Here is a 22,999-nt window from a genome sequence, read left to right as displayed (position 1 = left end):
TTTGATTGGTTCAGATTTGGTCCGGTCCGGCCTTGATTTGACCCAAATATAGACATCTATAATTGGTCCAGTAGGGTGTTTGCCTTTCACGCCACGACCCGGATTTGTCATCCGCTACATTGGTGTCAGAAATGGGATGGCAGCCATGACCGTGAAATATCATGACTGCCCACTAAGCATTTACTAAGAAGCGTCTTCAATTTTTTGGGAGGGTGCAGTCCGGACACAAGACGTCTCTTTGACGTCAAAAACATCTTCCAACCTTTCATTCAGCGCTTGAAATGGACGTGATGTCAACATCTGGAAAATACCTCTAAAAGACGTATTTTCAATGTTATTTTTCTTACTGGGAGACCTCTTACAGAGAACAGGAACTGTGCTATTAAAGTAGACAGACAGACAGTCTATGAATGTATATTGAACTGAAACTAGATGTGAAAAGGACTCAACATGAGGCAGTCATCCAGTGACACGCATCCGTCTCAGCGAAGACAGACACTGAGAAAACCACAAAGCTATCAGAAACAAGAAAACAAGCAACAGTGAAGCTTTCATCATACAAACTCCACCAGATTGTATCTGAGTGTAACTTCCTGCAGAACAGCATACCAGTTAATGTTTCTCCTTGTGATTCAGAGAAAAAGCCCTATGCAATAGAGCATATAACAAACTGAGTAAGGGCTCAGGAGAAAACGTCCTTATTCAAACCATACAAATAATATAGAGGCATGGTTAGCATATTGAAAAAACAAAAGGAAGGGCCAAACAAATAAAATGTTTCCACAAAGTCGCGAGCAGCTAAATTCGTTGGCCATTGTTCTGCATTCTCTAAAACGCTACTACTTGTCCAAAATTACAGTGGTCTGTTTCAGTCTGTGGATTGTTTGTGGTGCCACGGCCCTGCACACCCAGAACAGCAGAGTCATCAGGAAACAGACACAATTGAAAACGAGAGTGGGGGGGGGGGGGGGGGGGTTGTGTACAGCAGGCACATGGAAGGTTGCAGAGAACAAAAACAATGGAGAGGTACTGGTACAGTGCAGCACAAACGGCAGTTAGGGGGTGGGGGGTATGAGGTGGCGGGTATGGGGGCCGGGATTTGAATGGTGCTTGGGCTGTAAGCAACACGTGAGTCCTGGGAAACACATCCAGCTTTTTGCCACCCATTCAAAATACCAAATAATAGTCTGCACAGTTTCAATCCAAGTTGTCTGAATGGCTTGGTTTGGGCACATTAGAGGTGAAACATTCCTGAGATGCTGGCTTGAACTTGAGCCACAGGGTCGTTCCACAAATTTGTTTTATTTATTTGATTTCACCTTTATTTAACCAGGTAGGCCAGTTGAGAACAAGTTCTCATTTACAACTGCGACCTGGACAAGATAAAGCAAAGCAGTGCGACAAAACCAACAACACAGAGTTACAAACAAACGCACATTCAATAGCACAATAGAAAAATCTATGTACAGTGTGTGCAAATGTAGAAGAGTAGGGAGATAAGGCAATAAATAGGCCATGGAGGCAAAATAATTACAATTTAGCATTAACACTGGAGTGATAGATAGAGATACTGGGGTGCAAAAGAGCAAGATGATAAGTAACAATATGGAGATGAGGTAGTTGGTGTGCTATTTACAGATTGGCTGTATTACAGGTACAGTGTTCGGTAAGCTGCTCTGACAGCTGATGCTTAAAGTTAGAGAGGGAGGTAAGACTCCAGCTTCAGTGATTTTTGCAATTTGTTCCAGTCTCATTGGCAGCAGAGAACTGGAAGGAAAGGTGGCCAAAGGAAGTGTTGGCTTTGGGGGTGACCAGTGAAATATACCTGCTGGAGTGCGTGCTACGGGTGGGTGTTGCTATGGTGACCAGTGAGCTGAGATAAGGCGGGGCTTTACATAGCATAGACTTATAGATGACCTGGAGCCAGTTGGTTTGGCGACGAATATGTAGTGAGGGCCAGCCAACGAGAGCATACAGGTCGCAGTGGTAGGTAGTATATGGGGCTTTGGTGGCAAAACAGATGGCACGGTGATAGGCTACATCCAGTTTGCTGAGTAGAGTGTTGGAGGCTATTTTGTAAATGACATCGCTGAAGTCAAGGATCGGTAGGTTAGTCAGTTTTATGAGGGTATGTTTAGCAGCATGAGATAAGTAGGCTTTGTGTTTCGCTCGTCGATGGAAGGATCGGACCAAGGTGCAGCGTGGTAGGCGAACATCTTTCTTTATTAAATGAACACCAAAACAAATACAAACGAAACATAACGTTCAGTAGGGCTACACAGCGCAGTACCAAAAACAAGATCCCACAACCACAGTGGGGAAAAGGCTGCCTAAATATGATCCCCAATCAGAGACAACGATAGACAGCTGCCTCTGATTGGGAACCATACCCGGCCAACATAGAAATGGAAAAACTAGACTACCCACCCTAGTCACACCCTGACCTAACCAAAATAGAGAATAAAAAGGATCTCTAAGGTCAGGGCGTGACACTTTGTTGCGAAATAGGAAGCCCATTCTAGATTTAATTTTGGAAATCAGTGCCTTTTGTGTCCCTTTGATATTTTAAGTAGAAATTGTGCACAAACATTGCATTTTAAAAGCCTGTTATATTACATGAAATGCCCTTTAATATAGATCAATGCCCTTTAATATAGATCAATTCAATACATGTGATTTTTAATATGAATAAAGACTTGCTAAAGTGCCAAAATTCTGCATTTTGACATGTGCCTCTGTGCATCCTCATTTATCCAAGTTTTCACCATCATTGTACATTTAAGTCATTTAGCAGATGCTCTTATCCAGAGCGACTTACAGTAGTGAATGCATCCTTTTCATTTCATGCATTTTTTTTTGTACTGGCCCCTCGTGGGAATCGAACCCACAACCGTGGCTTTGCACACACCATGCTGGCGTTGCAAACACTCTACCAACTGAGCCACAGGGATTACATGTAAAACCCTAGTTATTTTGTTGGTTTGACAAAGTCATTTCTCAAGATTATAATTTTGTGATACATTTTAAGGTTTAAAGGGTAATGGGGACTGGGGACTGATGGGCAACCTCGGTTGCTGGTTGGGATGTGAAGGGGTGGAAGGCATTCTTTCTTCGGGTGAGGAGGGAGGATGCGGGTGAGTGGATGGGGACTGAGGGTGGGAATGGGTTGGAGTTATCTTTGTACTCTTCTCTTTTATAGTTTTTTTTTAACGTGTACCCCTAAAAATGACTTATGACTATAACTATTGTTCTCTGAAGGAGGGAAACAAGGTACAACACAGCTATGGGGGAGTTTGCGCACTATCACCCTCTACTGAAGAACATTCGAATCACGCCAGACAAGGCCAATGAATACCCTGCCTCACCGGAAGCCCCGCCTTCCACAGGTGATAAACCCGAGGCACGGATAAATTCCTTCAATTCAGTACCAGTCTTCACCGAGCTGGCGGCGCAGGGCTGAACAGGTGTTGTAACTTGTTTTGCTCATTCAGCGAGCAGTAGTTATAATCATAACTGTACGTTCCCCTTCAGTCGGTAAATTCAGCACTACACAGCAATGGGGATATGAAATCACGCCCCATGCCGACCCCAGCGGACACCGAATGAAATGACACACCACACAGAGTTCGAACCTGACAGGAAAACCTGCGGTACCCGGGTATTGCGCAATCTACGCACTGCCTAACGACCCTGTCCTGCCCCAGCCGTAAGCACACTGTGGGCTACACTGGGGCCAGTGAAATCCAAGCTGATAAAACATCACAAAAGTGTGTGGTGATGCCCAAATCGCAGCAGCACAAATATATCCTACAGGCAACCCTTTAAACAACGCCCAAGGCGCTGCCAGAACCCTGCTGAAGTGGGCGTGTACACCGTTAGGTCATTCCTGCCTTTTTCTGCCATATGCCAGTGGGAGAGACGCTGCTTAAAAAAGCGCTCTACCACAAGCAGAATTAGCAAAACAGTCAAAAAGTTGATCACACAAACAGACACCCCTGGTCTGCTCAATGTAAATGCGTAATGCTTGTACCGGACACAGTGAACGTAACCTCCACTGCTCCTCAGAAGGAGGAGGAGACAAAAAGGGGAAAGCTCAAAAGCTAGAGACCTTTAGGACATAGTCATGACCTTAGGGGCGAAGACCGTATTAGGACGCAATGTCACCTTAGAATCGCCAAGGGTGAACTTTATACAGGAGGAGTGAACAGATAACACGTGGAGATCTCTAATGCGTTTAGCCGAAGCCAAAGTCATAAGCAGAGCGGTCTTGTAGGAGAGGATCTTCAGATCCACAGACTCCATTAGTTCAAAGGGGGCCTCACACAGCACATTCAAAACCAAAGCCAGATCCCAAGTGGGCACAAAAGGTTTAGAAACTGGCCTGAGATGGCACACAACTTTTAAAAAACACACCTCCAGGGGATGAGCCCCTGAAATGGCACCATCAATTCCCACTGAAATAGCTGCCATATACACCTTCAGGGTGGAAAATGAATGACCCTGCTCGAAAAACCCCTGTAGGAACATTAAAATGTCCACCAGAGAGCTCTGAAAAGGAACAATTACTTTACTTTGGCACCAAAACTCAAATGCCCGCCACTTCCATTGCAATCAGATTGGACCTTTCAGGGGCAAGCCCACAGATTCCAAATCTCCGGCTGTGGGTGCCAGACCTGCCCGTGCTCCTGGGCCAACAGGTCCCTGTGCAACGGGAGTTGCCACAGGTCCCCAACTATAAGATGAGAGACAGAGAGCCACAAGGATCAAGGACAAGCCCTTTCGAAGTACCCTCCCCAGCGTGGACTGAATCAGCTCCACAGGGGGAAAGGCGTAAAGAAGGGTCTGAGGCCACTGGTGCACGAGAGCATCCGTTTCCAACGCAGCACTCAGGTCCCTTATCAAGAAAAACTGCCGACATTGTGCATTTCTCGCGATGTGTAAAGATCTACGTCGGCCTTGCCAAACATTTTCCATATCTAGGAGACCACTTAGGGGTGCAACCTCCACTCCCGAGAGCAGGCCCCACCCTGGATAGCAGAGCTGCACCTATGTTGGGGCACCCAGGGATACTCGTTGCATTGGGCAAAGCAAGAACGCACTCCACTGAGATGGAGTCAAACAGAGACTTAACATGGGAAACCAGCATGGATGTGTGTAACACCACCTGCTCCCTCGACTCAGCCAGGTTGTCCATTATCCTGAGCCCCAGACACTTCATAGGTGCCAAAACCGCCCCCACAACTTTCTGTGCGAGGGATATATGGCCATGAAAGTACACGTACATCAGGTTGATGGAGGGGAACCAATCACCCGGGCGCATTGATTGTAACTACCAGCTGTACATGAGCATTCTGAATTTCTAGACCCTGATCTGCTTGTTTAGGGCACAAGGTCTAAAATGGGACGCAAAGTCCCGCCCCTTTTGGGAACCAGGAAATACTGGCTGTACCAACCATACTGGGCCTCTGACTGCACAGACTCCAGGGCCGAGCCAAACAACCCCGTAGGAGAAATTGGCTAATCCATGTACAACAGCCTGCCTCTCTCCGGCACCTGCAACAAAGTGAACCAAAGTCAGCCCCCATGCTTCTCCCGAGCTCTGAGATGATGCAACGGGACATGCAAGAGACGAAATATGCCATAGCACGAATCTCATCTAGGAGCTCTGCGTGGGGTTCCACAGCAGCCAGAATCGTGGCCAGGTCAGCTAACAGCTCAGTGTGGTAAACCTGCAGCATTGTGACTGTGTACAGGGACCGGCCCGCCACCCACTGGGCCCAATACACCGAAGGAGACACGATATCAGACGGCTCTATATCGCCATGCTGGGAGGATAGCTCAATGGGATCGAACCACGAGGCCAAATCCAACCCCGTATCCTGCAACTCAGACTCCACCGAGGTACAGGCACCCAGGAGAGGAAAGTCAAACTCAGTCCCACTCGCCTCTTGAGAGAGCTTGTACACAGCAGGCGATAGTGGTCGCACAAGCTGTTTCGATCCAGGGCTGCCTGAGCATGCACCCAGCCAAAAACATACAAGACAACACTCATGAAGGTACAGGTACAACCCTAAATCTATAAACATGGGCACCCTCATAAATATTATCCTGACAAACTTGCCCTCCAAATACACCTCTGCTGTTTTCAATCAGGATCTCAGCGATCACTGCCTCATTGCCTGCATGCGCGGTCAAACGACCACCCCTCATCACTGTCAAACGGTCCATAAAACACGTCTGCGAGCAGGCCTTTCTAATCGACCTGGCCTGGGTATCCTGGAAGGATATTGACCTCATCCCGTCAGTCAAGGATGCATGGTTGTTCTTTAAAAGTAATTTCCTCACCATCTTAAATAAGCATGCCCCTTTCAAAAAATGTAGAACTAAGAACAGATATAGCCCTTGGTTCACTCCAGAACTGACTGTCCTCGACCAGCACAAAAACATCCTGTGGCAGACTGCACTAGCATCGAATAGTCCCCGCGATATGGAACTTTTCAGGGAAGTCAGGAACCAATACATGCAGTCAGTCAGGAAGGCAAAGGCTAGCTTTGTCAAAAAGAAATTTGCATCCTGTAGCTCTAACTCCAAAAAGTTTTGGGACACTGTAAAGTCCATGGAGAATAAGAGCACCTCCTCCCAGCTGCCCACTGCACTGAGGCTAGGTAACACTGTCACCACCGATAAATCTACGATAATCGAGAATTTCAATAAGCATTTCTCTACGGCTGGCCATGCTTTCCTCCTGGCTACCACAACCCCCCGCAGCTACTTGCCCAAGCCTCCCCAGCTTCTCCTTCACCCAAATCCAGATAGCAGATGTTCTGAAAGAGCTGCAAAACCTGGACCCGTACAAATCAGCTGGGCTAGACAATCTGGACCCTCTCTTTCTAAAATTATCCGCCGCCATTGTTGCAACCCCTATTACCAGTCTGTTCAACCTCTCTTTCGTATTGTTTGAGATCCCTAAAGATTGGAAAGCTGCCGCGGTCATCCCCCTCTTCAAAGGGGGTGACACTCTAGACCCAAACTGTTACAGACCTATATCCATCCTGCCCTGCCTTTCTAAAGTCTTCGAAAGCCAAGTTAATAAACAGGATCACTGACAATTTCGAATCCCACCGTACCTTCTCCACTGTGCAATCCGGTTTTCAAGCTGGTCACGGGTGCACCTCAGCCATGCTCAAGGTACTAAATGATATCATAACCGCCATCGATAAAAGACAGTACTGTGCAGCCGTCTTCATCGACCTGACCAAGGCTTTCGACTCAGTCAATCACCGTATTCTTATCGGCAGACTCAACAGCCTTGGTTTCTCAAATGACTGCCTCGCCTGGTTCACCAACTACTTCTCAGACAGAGTTCAGTGTGTCAAATCGGCGGGCCTGTTGTCCGGACCTCTGGTAGTCTCTATTGGGGGTACCACAGGGTTCAATTCTCGGGCCGACTCTTTTCTCTGTATATATCAACGATGTCGCTCTTGCTGTGGGTGATTCCCTGATCCACCTCTACGCAGACAACACCATTCTCTATACACCTGGCCCTTCTTTGGACACTGTGTTAACTAACCTCCAAACGAGCTTCAATGCCATACAACACTCCTTCCGTGGCCTCCAACTGCTCTTAGACGCTAGTAATACCAAATGCATGCTTTTTAACCGTTTGCTGCCCGCACCCGCCCACCCAACTAGCATCACTACTTTGGACGGTTCTGACTTAGAATATGTGGGCAACTACAAATATCTAGGTGTCTGGCTAGACTGTAAACTCTCCTTCCAGACTCATATTAAACATCTCCAATCCAAAATTAAATCTAGAATCGGCTTCCTATTTCGCAACAAAGCCTCCTTCACTCACACCACCAACCATACCCTCGTAAAACTGACATTACATTTACATTTTAGTCATTTAGCAGACGCTCTTATCCAGAGCAATTTACAGTAGTGAATGCATCCATTTCATTTCAAACATAAAAAAAAAAAACATTTTATCTCCATACTGGCCCCCCGTGGGAATCAAACCCACAACCCTGGCATTGCAAACACCATGCTCTACCAACTGAGCCACAGGGAAGGACTGACTATCCTACTGATCCTCGACTTCGGCGATGTCATTTACAAAATAGCTTTCAATACTCTACTCAGCAAACTGGATGCAGTCTATCACAGTGCCATCCGTTTTGTCACCAAAGCCCCTTATACCACCCACCACTGCGACCTGTATGCTCTAGTCGGCTGGCCCTCGCTACATATTCGTCGCCAGACCCACTGGCTCCAGGTCATCTATAAGTCTATGCTAGGTAAAGCTCCACCTTATCTCAGCTCACTGGTCACGATAACACCCACCCGTAGCATGCGCTCCAGCAGGTATATCTCACTGGTCATCCCCAAAGCCAACACCTCCTTTGGCCACCTTTCCTTCCAGTTCTCTGCTGCCAATGACTGGAAAGAATTGCAAAAATCGCTGAAGCTGGAGACTTATATTTCCCTCACTAACTTTAAACATCAGCTATCTGAGCAGCTAACCGATCGCTGCAGCTATACATAGCCCATCTGTAAATAGCCCACCCAATCTACCTACCTCATCCCCATATTGTTTTATTTACTTTTCTGCTCTTTTGCACACCAGTTTTTCTACTTGCACGTTCACCTATCACTCCAGTGTTAATTTGCTAAATTGTAATTACTTCGCTACTATGGCCTATTTATTGCCTTACCTCCACATGCCATTTGCACACACTGTATATAGACATTTTTTTCTATTGTGTTATTGACTGTACGCTTGTTTATTCAATGTTTAACTCTGTGTTGCTGTTTGTGTCGGACTGTTTTGCTTTATCTTGGCCAGGTCGCAGTTGTAAATGAGAACTTGTTCTCAACTAGCTTACCTATTTAAATAAATGTGAGAAAAAAAATATTATAAATAAAAATGAATATTATTCAAAGATATGGTGAAACCGCATTACTGTGGGCAAGGTTGTGAACTCGAACCCCGGATTAACAGCCTTCGTTCGTGCTAGTCATCTTACTTACAATCAGTTAGAGTGGCTAAACAGGCAAACGAATAACTAACACATTTGTAGGGAACTTCACAAAAATAGTAACCAAACTTTACCACACAACGTCCAGAAGGATGAACATGCCCTCCTTAAGTGGGACATTTAAGTTGGAGTGAAGCCTGGCACATTTTGCATTCCAATGTTTGTTTTCGAAGAAATGTGTGAATTGTTCTGCCCAGCTCGAGGTGAAGAGTGGAAGAATTGAATGAATGTATCCGTGTCTCGGGTGTATCACCTGTGGAAGGCAGGGCTTTCAGTGATGCACGCTGTTCACTGGCCTTGTCAGGCATGATTCTAATATTCTTCAGTAGAGGGCACTTAGCATGCAAACTCCCTCATAGCTGTGTTGTTCCTAGTTGAACGACTGAAAAGGGCACCCTGTCCCACATTTTAAACTGACATTTCTAAACATTGCAACTTCATATTCATCTCCAGCACCACCCCAACTGTGAAAGTGGTGCGTTTCTATGTTTTGTAGTAAAAATTATAGAGAAAGGTTAGTGTTTCCATGACATCATAAACCAATTAGACTTGGCGCTCCGGTACCGCTTGCCATGCGGTAGTAGAGAGAACAGGGTGGCTGGGGTCTTTGACAATTTTTAGGGCCTTCCTCTGACACCGCCTGGTGTAGAGGTCCTGGATGGCAGGCAGCTTAACCCCAGTGATGTACTGGGCCGTACGCACTACTCTGTAGTGCCTTGTGGTCGGAGGCCAAGCAGTTTCCGTACCAGGCAGTGATGCAACCAGTCAGGATGCTCTCAATGTTGCAGCTGTAGAACCTTGGGTCCTCAGATGAGGATCTGAGGACCCATGCCAAATCTTTTCAGTCTCCTGAGGGGGAATAGGTTTTGTCGTGCCCTCTTCACAACTGTCTTGGTGTGTTTGGACCATTCTAGTTTGTTGGTGATGTGGACACCAAGGAACTTAAAGCTCTCAACCTTCTCCACTACAGCCCCGTCGATGAGAATGGGGGCGTGCTCGGTCCTCCTTTCCTGTAGTCCACAATCATCTCCTTCGTCTTGATTACGTTGAGGGATAAGTTGTTATTTTGGCAGCCAGGTCTCTGACCTCCTCCCTATAGGCTGTCTTGTCATTGTCGGTGATCAGGCCTACCACTGTTGTGTCATCTGCAAACTAAATGGTGTTGGAGTCGTGCCTGGCCATGCAGTCGTGGGTGAACAGGGAGTACGGGAGGGGTCTGAGCATGCACCCCTGAGGGGCTCCAGTGTTGAGGATCAGCGTGTGTTGCTATCAGCGTGTGTTGCTACCTACCCTCACCACCTGGGGGCGGCCGTCAGTAAGTCCCGGATCTAGTTGCAGAGGGAGTGGTTTTGTCCCAGTATCCATAGCTTAGTGATGAGCTTTGAGGGCACTATGGTGTTGAACGCTGAGTTGTAGTCAATGAATAGCATTCTCACATAGGTGTTCCTTTTGTCCAGGTGGGACAAAAGATAGACAGGCTAGAAATGTTTTTACAAATTATAATATTTTGTGAAGCTTGCGTTCAATTGCCCCTCCCTGTTGCACATAACAAGCTTCCATTCCCCGGGTCACAACGGGATTTATGGATTATTAAACACGAAGTCTTCAACCCTGTTACGATCAACCCTGTTACTTTATTTGTCACTTAAAGCTGCAATATGTAACTTTTTGCTCAGCAAGCAAGTGTAAGAAAAGTAACTCTGTTCTATGTGTGCTATTTCTATGCTTCCTGTTCTTAAGTTACGTTTTTGCGTGTTGTACTTTCAGTTTTGTACACCAGGTTCAAATAGCAGAAAACATAAATATATTTTTGGTTATGGAAAATATATTTCACAGCGGTTTAAATGGAACAATGATTTTCTACACAATTACAGTTTTTTTTGTCACATAAACTGAAATTCTGTGAACTATTCGAATTTCAGCAACCAGGAAACGGCGGAGTGATTTCTGCATATTGCATCTTTAATAGACACTTACTATAGTACTTTTTTTAACTTAACTTGTTTTTTTATTAAGTTGACCAATTGCTGTTTAAAATTAGGTTCAATAAAAAGTATATTTTTTTCACCAAGTTACACTACTCAAAAGGCACCTAATTAGTGTAATAATCCCACAATGGCCTGTATCTTTCAGGAGGCTTCACCAGTGAAAACCCCACTTTAAGGGGAGGAGTGAACAGTCACAAATTACAGCTAGCCAGTTTTAACAATTATGTTAACGTCACATAAACACAGACCTGTTGGTCTGGAATTACACCTGGCCTGGCAATCCACAAATCATATTGACTATGTTTCATGTGAATGTTTTGAGCAGCCAAGCCTTTAGTTCACAGAGATGCCTGTAGAAGTAAAGGATGCTGACTGTGTGAAGCGTGGGATCTTAAGTTAAAGTTAATTTCCCTTCATAATCATCAGTCAACATGGAAGTACATTATGCTACAGTGAACACATACTGTACCAAGCATCCATCATGATCATACTGTACCAAGCACCACTGCATCCACAGTTTCACCCACATTACCAAACCTAATGTGTTTCCATGCCATAATGAAATCAAAATGATGTTGGTGTTCCTCCTGGCAAACCAACTGTCAAACAAACTGATGAGGGTCTAAGACAGAGGAAAGGCTGTTATGAGTTTGGGTATAAATCCAAGATACACAAAACAAAATTGTTCCTGTTCAGATGGCTAGGGGCAACTAAAAGTAGCAATCAAGCGAATAATTACATCAACCAGGGTGTACAGACAATTTGACAGCATCACCAAGGACCCTTGTATCCAATGTTCATAGGTATAGGCCTTTAAAAATTGCAGAAATTCAAATACATGTTTTAAATTGTTTGAGTAAATAATGTGAATTACCACATAATTGAATGAAATGAATGATGCCTATTATTAGCGTGAACTGACAGGTAAATGGGAGACTCACAGAAAGTAGCCTATAGGAATTACCTAAACCTTACCTAAATCAATGCAGTTGATCAACAATCAGTAATAGTCGAATTGTGTCCGTACACCTGCAGATCCAACAACGGTGCTCTCCTGAAGAATATCTCAAGTGAAAAACTCATAGGCGACAGCACCAAAATACCCGAAAAGAGCGCAGGACCAGAAACACTCCACCCCTTGCGCGCGAGTCGCTTCCAAAAATACAGCAGAATAAAGTTAATGTTTCTTTCTTTCTGCTCCCAAAAGGCCCACAGGAATCTCATATGCCTCTAAGAGCGATTCGTGCTACTATGTTAACAGATCAAATGCTCTGGCCACCTGAAATGCACTTCTATTGCTGGGGACTATTGGATAAAGAACCAATATGAAATCACCTGTGGTCACCCGCTCTGAGGAATGAGCTCACAGTGACACGTGCTGTTATCAAAATAATGGCATGGGCGTGTCGGGATACAGGGAGGGTGGGTGATAATTGAGATATTACAGTATGGCGGTAGGGCCGTAGGGCCTTGCAAGTGTGTCTTAGTGCGCCATCTGCAGACCAAAAATTGCATTAGAAAATGTAACTGATCAATGATAGGGACCACAACTACAGACAATGGGCCTACATGCCTACAGGATGGGCTGGTGTAACTGTCAGAGGTTTATGATTAAATTCAAAGCCTGATTAAACAATGAAGGATTGTTGTAGACTAGTACATGGGTGAGGCCTGGGTGAGGATGGTAAAGCAGGTATCTAGCTCTGTGAATAGATGGGAAGCAGCATGCTTTGTGTCAAAGGGTACTGTGTCTCAGGACCAAGGGATGTGATAAGAAGGCCAAATCACAGGAGGCTAGATGATTTGCAATTGGTGTGGGATTTATTGAATATCCTAAAGGTGCAGAGAGTAATCACAACTGCATTCATATCATCAAGATCCAAGAAAAAAATAAGAAAATACACTTTGGCTTAGTGTCATTTCACACTTAAGCCAATTTATTTAGCTGACTCCAATGGCTGAAACCAACTCTTGAAAATGTGGTTTAATTATACTTTCCTGTGTATATATATTGTCTCAAATTCCTAACCACAAAAGGACCAACCACGCAGCCAACCGGTAGAGTAAGTTCAAATGTACAGTACCAGTCAAAGGTTTGGACACACCTACTCATTCTACATTGTAGAATAATAGTGAAGACATCATAACTATGAAATAGCACATATGGAATCATATAGTAAACAAAAAGTGTTAAACAAATCAAAATATATTTTATATTTCAGATTCTTCAAAGTAGCCAATCTTTGCCTTGATGACAGCTTTGCACACTCTTGGTATTCTCTCAACCAGCTTCATGAGGTAGTCACCTGGAATGCATTTCAATTAACAGGTGTGCCTTGTTGGAAGTTAATTTGTGAAATGTCTTTCCTTAATGCATTTGAGCCAATCAGTTGTGTTGTGACAAGGTAGGGGTGGTATACAGATGATAGCCCTATTTGGTAAAAGACCAAGTCCATATTATGGCAAGAACAGCAAAGAGAAATGACAGTCCATCGTTACTTTAAGACATGAAAGTTCCAGGCTGACTACACCGCTCGCATCGTGTGCGCGAGTGTTGCAAAATAAATTTAGAAATCTATATTATACAATTATTGCACCCACACTGCTCACGCAAGCCAACGAGCGTCTGCGTTGCCAAGGGCTAAAATAGAATCACGCTGCAAGTCCTGCCTCTCCCATCTCCTCATTGGTTTATAGAAGCAGGTACCCATGTGCCATCTCCTCATTGGTTATACCCACGTGGGTGACTGAAAGACGAAATATTTCAGTGGCGGTAATGAACCTAATTTATGAAAGTTGCCAATCGCAATATAAAGTCAAGAGAAGAAAAAGCCTGGAAGGAGGAGAGATGACTAGAAACGATTCGGTTGATCATTTTATGTGTGGATTAATTGGTGGAGTAGAGGACCTTGTGCATTACAGGTAAAATAACAACTCAATGTTTATATCCCAGGACAAATTAGCTAGCAAGTGCAAGCTAGCTAGCTAAATTGCCATAAATCTTTAATGCTTTTCAACCTGTCCCCAAATTAATATAATTGGTTCAGGGTTTGTTTTGATATTTTAACCTGCGTGTCGTGATCCCGTTTGGTGTGGGGGGACAAAATAAATGTATGTACGGTGGCGCACGCGCACAGCCGGTTTGGGTTCTGTGTCAGTCAATCCAGAACATTTTTTTTAAATCCATCAAGCGCTATGATGTAACTGGCTCTCATGAGGACCGCCACAGGAAAGGAAGACCCAGAGTTACCTCTGCTGCAGAGGATAAGTTCATTAGAGTTACCAGCCTCAGAAATTGCAGCCCAAATAAATGCTTCACTGAGTTCTAGTAACAGATACATCTGAACATCAACTGTTCAGAAGAGACTGCGTGAATCAGACCTTCATGGTCAAATTGCTGCAAAGAAACTACTAAAGAACACCAAAAAGAGGAGACTTACTTGGCCCAAGAAACACGAGCAATGGACATTAGATCAGTGGAGATCTGTCCATTGGTCTGATGAGTCCCATTGTTAGAATGTTGGTTCCAACAGCCGTATCTTTGTGAGACGCAGAGTAGGTGAACGGATGATATCTGCATGTGTAGATCTACCGTGAAGCATGGAAGAGCAGGTGTGGGTGTGCTTTGTCAGTGATTTATATATACTGCTCAAAAAAATAAAGGGAACACTTAAACAACACATCCTAGATCTGAATGAAAGAAATAATCTTATTAAATACTTTTTTCTTTACATAGTTGAATGTGCTGACAACAAAATCACACAAAAATAATCAATGGAAATCCAATTTATCAACCCATGGAGGTCTGGATTTGGAGTCACACTCAAAATTAAAGTGGAAAACCACACTACAGGCTGATCCAACTTTGATGTAATGTCCTTAAAACAAGTCAAAATGAGGCTCAGTAGTGTGTGTGGCCTCCACGTGCCTGTATGATCTCCCTACAACGCCTGGGCATGCTCCTGATGAGGTGGCGGATGGTCTCCTGAGGGATCTCCTCCCAGACCTGGACTAAAGCATCCGCCAACTCCTGGACAGTCAGTGGTGCAACGTTGCGTTGGTGGATGGAGCGAGACATGATGTCCAAGATGTGCTCAATTGGATTCAGGTCTGGGGAACGGGCGGGCCAGTCCATAGCATCAATGCCTTCCTCTTGCAGGAACTGCTGACACACTCCAGCCACATGAGGTCTAGCATTGTCTTGCATTAGGAGGAACCCAGGGCCAACCGCACCATCATATGGTCTCACAAGGGGTCTGAGGATCTCATCTCGGTACCTAATGGCAGTCAGGCTACCTCTGGCGAGCACATGGAGGGCTGTGCGTCCCCCAAAGAAATGCCACCTCACACCATGACTGACCCACCGCCAAACCGGTCATGCTGGAGGATGTTGCAGGCAGCAGAACGTTCTCCACGGCGTCTCCAGACTCTGTCACGTCTGTCACGTGCTCAGTGTGAACCTGCTTTCATCTGTGAAGAGCACAGGGCGCCAGTGGCGAATTTGCCAATCTTGGTGTTCTCTGGCAAATTCCAAACGTCCTGCACGGTGTTGGGCTGTAAGCACAACCCCCACCTGTGGACGTCGGGCCCTCATACCACCCTCATGGAGTCTGTTTCTGACCGTTTGAGCAGACACATGCACATTTGTGGCATGCTGGAGGTCATGTTGCAGGGCTCTGGCAGTGCTCCTCCTGCTCCTCCTTGCACAAAGGTGGAGGTAGCGGTCCTGCTGCTGGGTTGTTGCCCTCCTACGGCCTCCTCCACGTCTCCTGATGTACTGGCCTGTCTCTCCTCTCCTGCTCTGGAGACTACGCTGACAGACACAGCAAACGTTCTTGCCACAGCTCGCATTGATGTGCCATCCTGGATGAGCTGCACTACCTGAGCCACTTGTGTGGGTTGTAGACTCCGTCTCATGCTACCACTAGAGTGAAAGCACCGCCAGCATTCAAAAGTGACCAAAACATCAGCCAGGAAGCATAGGAACTGAGAAGTGGTCTGTGGTCCCCACCTGCAGAACCACTCCTTTATTGGGGGGGTCTTGCTAATTGCCTATAATTTCCACCTGTTGTCTATTCCATTTGCACAACAGCATGTGACATTTTTTGTCAATCAGTGTTGCTTCCTAAGTGGACAGTTTGATTTCACAGAAGTGTGATTGACTTGGAGTTACATTGTGTTGTTTAAGTGTTCCCTTTATTTTTTTGAGCAGTGTATAATTCAAGGCACACTTAACCTGCATGGCTACCACAGCATTCATCTGGTTTGCACTTAGTGGGACTATAATTTATTTTTCAACAGAACAATGACCCAACACACCTCCAGGCTGTGTAAGGGCTATTTGACCAAGAAGGAGAGTGATGGAGTGCTGCATCAGATGAGCAGGGGTCTCATTTACAAAACTGTGCGGAGGATTCACGTCAAAAGGTAGTGTACGGACAAAACACAGAAAGTGCTTATGCACAAAAATATTCTGATTTATAACAGCACGCACGTCCCACGCAGGTTTCCCTTTATAAATCACAATCAACATGAAATGTGGGGCACGTGAGCGAGTGTCTTGTCCCACCCTTTTAACGCCCATAGTTGCCTATAAATAGTCAGTGAAACGCCCCTAATTAATATTCATCCATACTGACTGCACGAAGACAGTGACGGCAAATCCCGACAGAAAGGCTAAAAAAAAAAAAATTCACCCAGTGTGAAATGGAAGTTCTTGTAGGGGAGGTTGAAGCAAGAATAAAATGTTGTTGGACACAGTGTGGGCATTACAAATGCCAAAAAGGCATTAGTGGCAGCATGTGGCGGACGCTGTGAATGCTGCTGGCTCAGAAGGTCGGACCCTCTCAGAAATAAAAAAAAGACGTGGTCCGACACAAAAGTGGAGGCCAAAAGGCACATAGCCTTACACAGGCAAAGGGTTTGTGCCACGGGCGGGGGAAAGGGGACACCGGAGCTTGCCAGTGTTATAGGGGAATCCCTCCTGAGTGGAGTAGCGACGGAGGTGGAGGGGGACACGGACATGCAAGACGCACGGGATGATGCAAGTATGTAATTAGTATTCCCTCGTTAGAAAAGGGTAAACCAAATGCATTCAAGTTGTTTAAACATGTACAAACAATTTACATTTTCTATTGTTTTTAGCCGCTGCGTGTTCCAGCGGGGTCGGTGGTGCTGAGCAGGAGCTGATTGCGCCCAGCCCCAGTGTCTCCACTGCACCTCGTGCATCACAACCCTCCAGCGGCTGTGTCCTCACAGATGCAGTCCTCCAAACGCAAAGAGACACCATCGACGCTATTAACGAGGTTGCCAAGGAGTTGATGTGGGACAAGCACGGCTTGGTTTCTGCGGGTGCTTCTCTGTAAAGCTGGGCCCACTACAGCACAGAGATCCAAAAGAACAGATCTTGATAATCGGAACCGGCTCATAAGCCACTCCTCATCATTGGCCAGTAAATCTTGCTGGTCTCTGAAAATTCGCTCTCTCCGAATTCTTCCATTCAAATATTCCAACAGTGCCAAAGCAACCATTGTGCGTCATTGCGCATTGTAATTGCATGCCTTTTTATAACCATCCATTTGATTGCCAAAGCTACCCAATTGCGTAACACCTTCAAGTGTGGTAATTACCCTGATTGTAACTGACAATGACAAGGCCATTATCACATTGACAGTTCTGCGCAACGAACATGTGATAACAATATATGAAACTGTACACTCGTATGTGCCCGACTGAGGCATCGAAAACGGCATCAGTTTAAACATAATTTGTCTTACTGTTCACCTTATTATTTATGAGAATAAATGTCATAACATGCAAGTATTGTTTAATAATTACAGATCCATTTACATATGATTCCTGATTAAACTGTACAACATATTTGAGTGGTTATTTAGCAAAAACAGATATCTCCGTTTGTATTTAATATCCTAAATCATGTTTTTTTTTTTGTGCACGCCAGGGAACTCTTCATATATAATACGTGAGAGGTAATATTTCAATTTTTTTATACAATGGTATCAATTTCAAAGAGTTTCTCGAGTTTCATCCTTCTGCCATCAGAGTCGCAGTTTCTCATTTCCCCAGGTTATGTGCGTACATATGGGTCAAAGTGTCCGTGGAGGACAGCACATTCTCCCGTCAAGTTCGTTTTTTATAAATCCCAAAGTTTGCTTAGAAAGTGGCATACGCTTTCTTTTGTGCCTACACAACGTTTATAAATTACTCCACAATCACCCAACCTTAACTCAATTGAGACGGTTTGGGATGAGTTGGACCACAGAGTGAAGGAAAAGCAGGCTAGCCATACTTAACCAGCATGGCTACCACAGCATTCTGCAGCAATAAGCCATCCCATCTGGTTTGAACTTAGTGGGACTATCATGTGTTTTCAACAGGACAATGACCCAACACACCTCCAGGCTGTGTAAGGGCTATTTGACCAAGGAGACTGATGGTGCTGCATCAGATGACCTGGACTCCACAAAAACCCAATTGAGAGGGTTTGGTATGAGTTGGACCACAGAGTGAAGGAAAAGAAGCCAACAAGTGCTCAGCATATGTGGGTACTCCTTCAAGACTGTTGGAAAAGCATTCCAGGTGAAGCTGGTTGAGAGAATACCAAGAGAAGGCAAAGCTGTCTTCAAGGCAAAGGGTGGCTACTTTGAATGATCTCAAATATAAAATATATTTTGATTTGTTTAACACTTTTTTTAGTTACTACATGATTCCATATGTGTTATTTCATAATGTTGATGTCTTCACTATTATTCTACATCGTAGAAAATAGTAAAAATAAAGAAAGACCCTTGAATGAGTAGGTGTGTCCAAACTTTTGACTGGTACTGTATATATAATATATAATACAAGATTTTAAATTCTGTAAAATGACATTCAGCAGCAAAAGATTTTCAATAGATATTTTTTATTCATCAAAAAATATATTCATTGGAATATAATATTGGAATGGAATTTAAATAATAGCATTAACATTGTAATATAACATTTAATAACAATAACTTCACTAATTAATTTAGTGCAACATTGATGTGGCAACTCTCTTATGCTCTGCTATTGCCCAATTCTAATTAGTACATAGGTCACAAATAAAGTTGCCCACATTAAAATTGGAGCACAACTCATGAGCCCTTCTCCTGCACTGCTCACACCTAATCCAGTCCCCACCTGTGACTGAAAACGGGGAGAGATGCCAATTGAAAAGCTCTCTCTTAAACGTAGCAAGCTATCTAGCTATATGACATAAAATTCTGTGTAAAACAGCTAAAAGGCTATGAAGTCACATTAACTCTAAAGCTATCAGTCACTAGTGGAAACATTTACAACTGCAATTAAGTTACATTATCTTTTTAATGTATTTTACATCAGACGATCTGGTAGTTAAGGTTGCTAGCTAGCACTCCTAGCAGCTTATGCTAGCTGGCTAGCATTTACTGCTAGTGAATTTGCTAGCTAGCAAGTTAGCATAAACTAGCGCTAACTGGGCTAGTCATAGTCTAAATGACAGGTAGAAACACATTCACAACCATAAAGAGGCAACTAGCCCCCAGCAGCCTGTTACCCCCTAGTAAGTGGGGGCGAGTTGCCCCCATTACACTCATCCAACAAACACTGCGTGCACAATTATTAGGCAAGTGAGTATTCTGATCTTGTCATTGTTTTTATTTACATTTTCGAACTCCAAACCATATAAACTTGAATGCTTATTGGATTTAATCATTTTCAGGTGATATGTATTTGTGTAATGAGGGAGGGTGTGGCGAAAGTGAATAACACCTTATATCAAGGTGTGCATAATTATTAGGCAGCCTCATTACCTCAGGTAAAATGGGCCAAAAAATTAATTTAACTGACACTGAAAAACCAAAAATGTAAAATGCCTTTCAGACGGATGCGACACTCTTTAAATAGCTAAACTATTGAGGTGTGACCACCAGACATTCAAACGTTCTGTTGCGAATAGTCAACTGGGGCGCAAAAAACGCATGGGGAAGAAAAGGCGCAAATTAACTGCAAAAGACTTGAGAAGAATTAAACGTCAAACTACCAGGAACCCATTATCCTCCAGTGCCACCGTATTCCAGAACTGCAACCTACCTGGAGTGTTCAGAAGTACAAGGTGTCAAGTGCTCAGAGACATGGTCAAGGTCAAGGAGACTGAAACAAGACCACCACTGAATAAGATTCACAAGTTGAAGCGTCAAGATTGGGCAAAGAAATACCTGAAGACAGATTTTTCAAAGGTTTTATGGACAGATTAAATGAAAGTGACTCTTGATGGACCAAATGGATGGGCCCGTGGCTGGATCAGTAATGGACACAGGGCACCACTTTGAGTCAGGTGCCAGCAAGGTGAAGGAGGGGTACTGGTATGGGCTGCTATCATTGAGGATGAGGTAGTTGGACCTTTTCGGGTTGAAGATGGACTGAAACTCAACTCCCAAACCTACTGCCAGTTTCTGGAAGATTCTTTCGTCAAACAGTGGTACAGGAAGAAGTCCTCAGCATTCTAGAAGGCCATGATCTTTATGCAGGACAATGCTCCATCACATGCATCCAAGTAGTCCACTGCTTGGCTAGCCAGCAAGGGCCTCAAAGATGCCTGAATCATGACCTGGCCCCCTTCCTCACCTGACTTAAATCCTATTGAGAACTTGTGGGCCCTTCTCAAACGTGAGATTTACAGTGATGGAAGACAATACACCTTTTTGAACAGCATTTGGGAGGCTGTGGTTGCTGCTTCAGCGAACATTGATCAAGAAACTGACAGACTCCATGGATGGAAGGCTCATGGCAGTTATTGAAAATAAGGGTGGCTATATTGGTCACTGAATATTTTTGAAAGGCCAAAAATGTTATATAATTGTCATTTTGTGTTACTTATCTGTTACACTTACTCTAAAAATTGAGAATAAACAAGTGAGTTGAGAGAAATTATTTTTGTAATTTAGTTGCCTAATACTTCTGCACACTAATAGTTGCCTAATAATTGTGCACATTTATATATTTCCCTGAGAAAGACAAAACTCACTTTTCCTTTGTTAAACATTCAGGTTTGAGGTTCAATAACATTTTGGATTGACTGAGAGCATTGTGTTTGTTCAACAATAAAATGAATCCCGAGGAATACAATTTGCCTAATAATTGTGCACGCAGTGTATTACTATTTTACAAGTGGATTATTTATCTTAAAGCTTGTCTACTTGTATATTAAAAAAATATTATAGATCTAACTTCACTGGAATGTATATTCAAAATTTCAAAAAATTGGATCAATTAACCACAAAATCGTTGTTGAAATTTTTCCAAAAGTAGTGATGACACATAGGACATTTTTAGTTGAGCAAGAGCAGTGGCAGCCAGGGAAAGTGTTGGGGAAATAATTACATGACATCTTGTGGTCTTACTATGAATTACAGAGGGGGGGAGTTACCCCATGGTGCTAGTTACCCCCTAGTACACTAAACATTACACAATAAATTCATCAATGAGAGGTTTGGAAGGAATCAGTGGCTAACTGCAAGAGTTGTATTGGTCACATACACATGTTTAGCAGATGTTATTGCGGGTGTAGTGAAATACTTGTGTTTCTAGCTCCAACAGTGCAATAATATGTAACAATTCCACAACAATACACACAATACTCCCGAGTGGCGCAGTGGTCTAAGGTACTGCATCTCAGTGCAAGAGGCGTCACTACAGTCCCTGGTTCGGCTGTATCACATCCGGCTGTGATTGAGAGTCCCACAGGGCGGCGCACAATTGGCCCATGGTTGTTCGGGGTTTGGCCGGGGTAGGCCATCATTGTAAATAAGAATTTGTTCTTAACTGAATTGCCAAGTTAAATAAAGGTTAAAAAAGATATACATATATATATATATATAAAAAAATGAGACAAAAAAAATGCACACAATACACAATACACACATCTAAAGTATAGGAATGGAATTAAGAATGTATAAATATTTGGAAGAGCAATGTCGGAGCGGCTTAGACTAAAATACAGTAGAATAGAAAACGGTATATACATATGAGATGAGTAATGCAAAATATGTAAACAATTATTAAAGTGTCTAGTGTTGCATTATTAAAGTGGCAGGTGATTTCAAGTCTGTGTATATAGGCAGCAGCCTCTAATGTGCTAGTGATGGCAATTTAACAGTCTGATGGCCTTGAGATAGAAGCTGTTTTTCAGTCTCTCGGTCCCAGCTTTGATGCACCTGTACTGACCTCACCTTCTGGATGATAGCAGGGTGAACAGGCAGTGGCTCAGGTGGTTGTTGTCCTGGAAGGAAGGTAGTTTGCACCCCCAGTGATCCTTTCGGCAGACTGCACCACCCTCTGGAGAGCCCTGCGGTTGCGGGCAGTGCAGATGCCGTACCAGGCGGTGATACCACCCGACAGGATGCTCTCAATTGTGCATCTGTAAAAGTTTGTGAGGGTTTTAGGTGCCACGCCAAATTTCTTCAGCCTCCTGAGGTTCTTCACCACACTGTCTGTGTGGGTGGACCATTTCAGTTTGTCAGTGATGTATACGCTGAGGCTCATGCCTGCTCAAGCTTTCCCCCTTCTCCACTGCGGTCCCGTCGATGTGGATAGGGTGGTGCTCCCTCTACTGTTTCCTGAAGTCCACGATCAGCCCCTTTGTTTTGTTGACGTTGAGTGAGAGGTTATTTTCCTGGCACCACACTCCCAGGGCCCTCACCTCCTCCCTGTAGGCTGTCTCGTCATTGTTGGTAATCAGGCCTAGTACTGTTGTGTTGTCTGCAAACTTGATGATTGAGTTGGAGGTGTGCTTGGCCACGCCGTCATGGGTGAACAGGGAGTACAGGAGGGGGCTGAGCGCGCACCCTTGTGGGGCCCCAGTGTTGAGGATCAGCGCGAAGTGGAGGTGTTGTTTCCTACCTTTACCACCTAGGGGATGACCCATCAGGAAGTCCAGGACCCAATTGC

The 22,999-nt window shown here is 44.3% G+C and overlaps 1 protein-coding gene across 2 annotated transcripts in view; it reads right to left on the bottom strand.

Moving 5' to 3' along the window:
- The window catches only part of pdli2 (PDZ and LIM domain protein 2), a 62,230-nt gene extending 49,838 nt beyond the window's left edge, over positions 1–12,392 (bottom strand). Inside the window, exon 1 of one of the 2 annotated variants that reach the window (XM_014171377.3) lies at positions 12,005–12,392. The gene's annotated coding sequence lies outside the window, so the exon portion shown is untranslated. 2 annotated transcript variants of the gene reach the window in all.
- Positions 12,393–22,999: the final 10,607 nt, after the last annotated feature.

The sequence above is a fragment of the Salmo salar genome, chromosome 24, assembly GCF_965601325.2.
Source record: "Salmo salar chromosome 24, fSalSal1, whole genome shotgun sequence".
NCBI lineage: Eukaryota > Metazoa > Chordata > Actinopteri > Salmoniformes > Salmonidae > Salmo > Salmo salar.
This window is presented reverse-complemented; position numbering and strand designations above follow the sequence as displayed.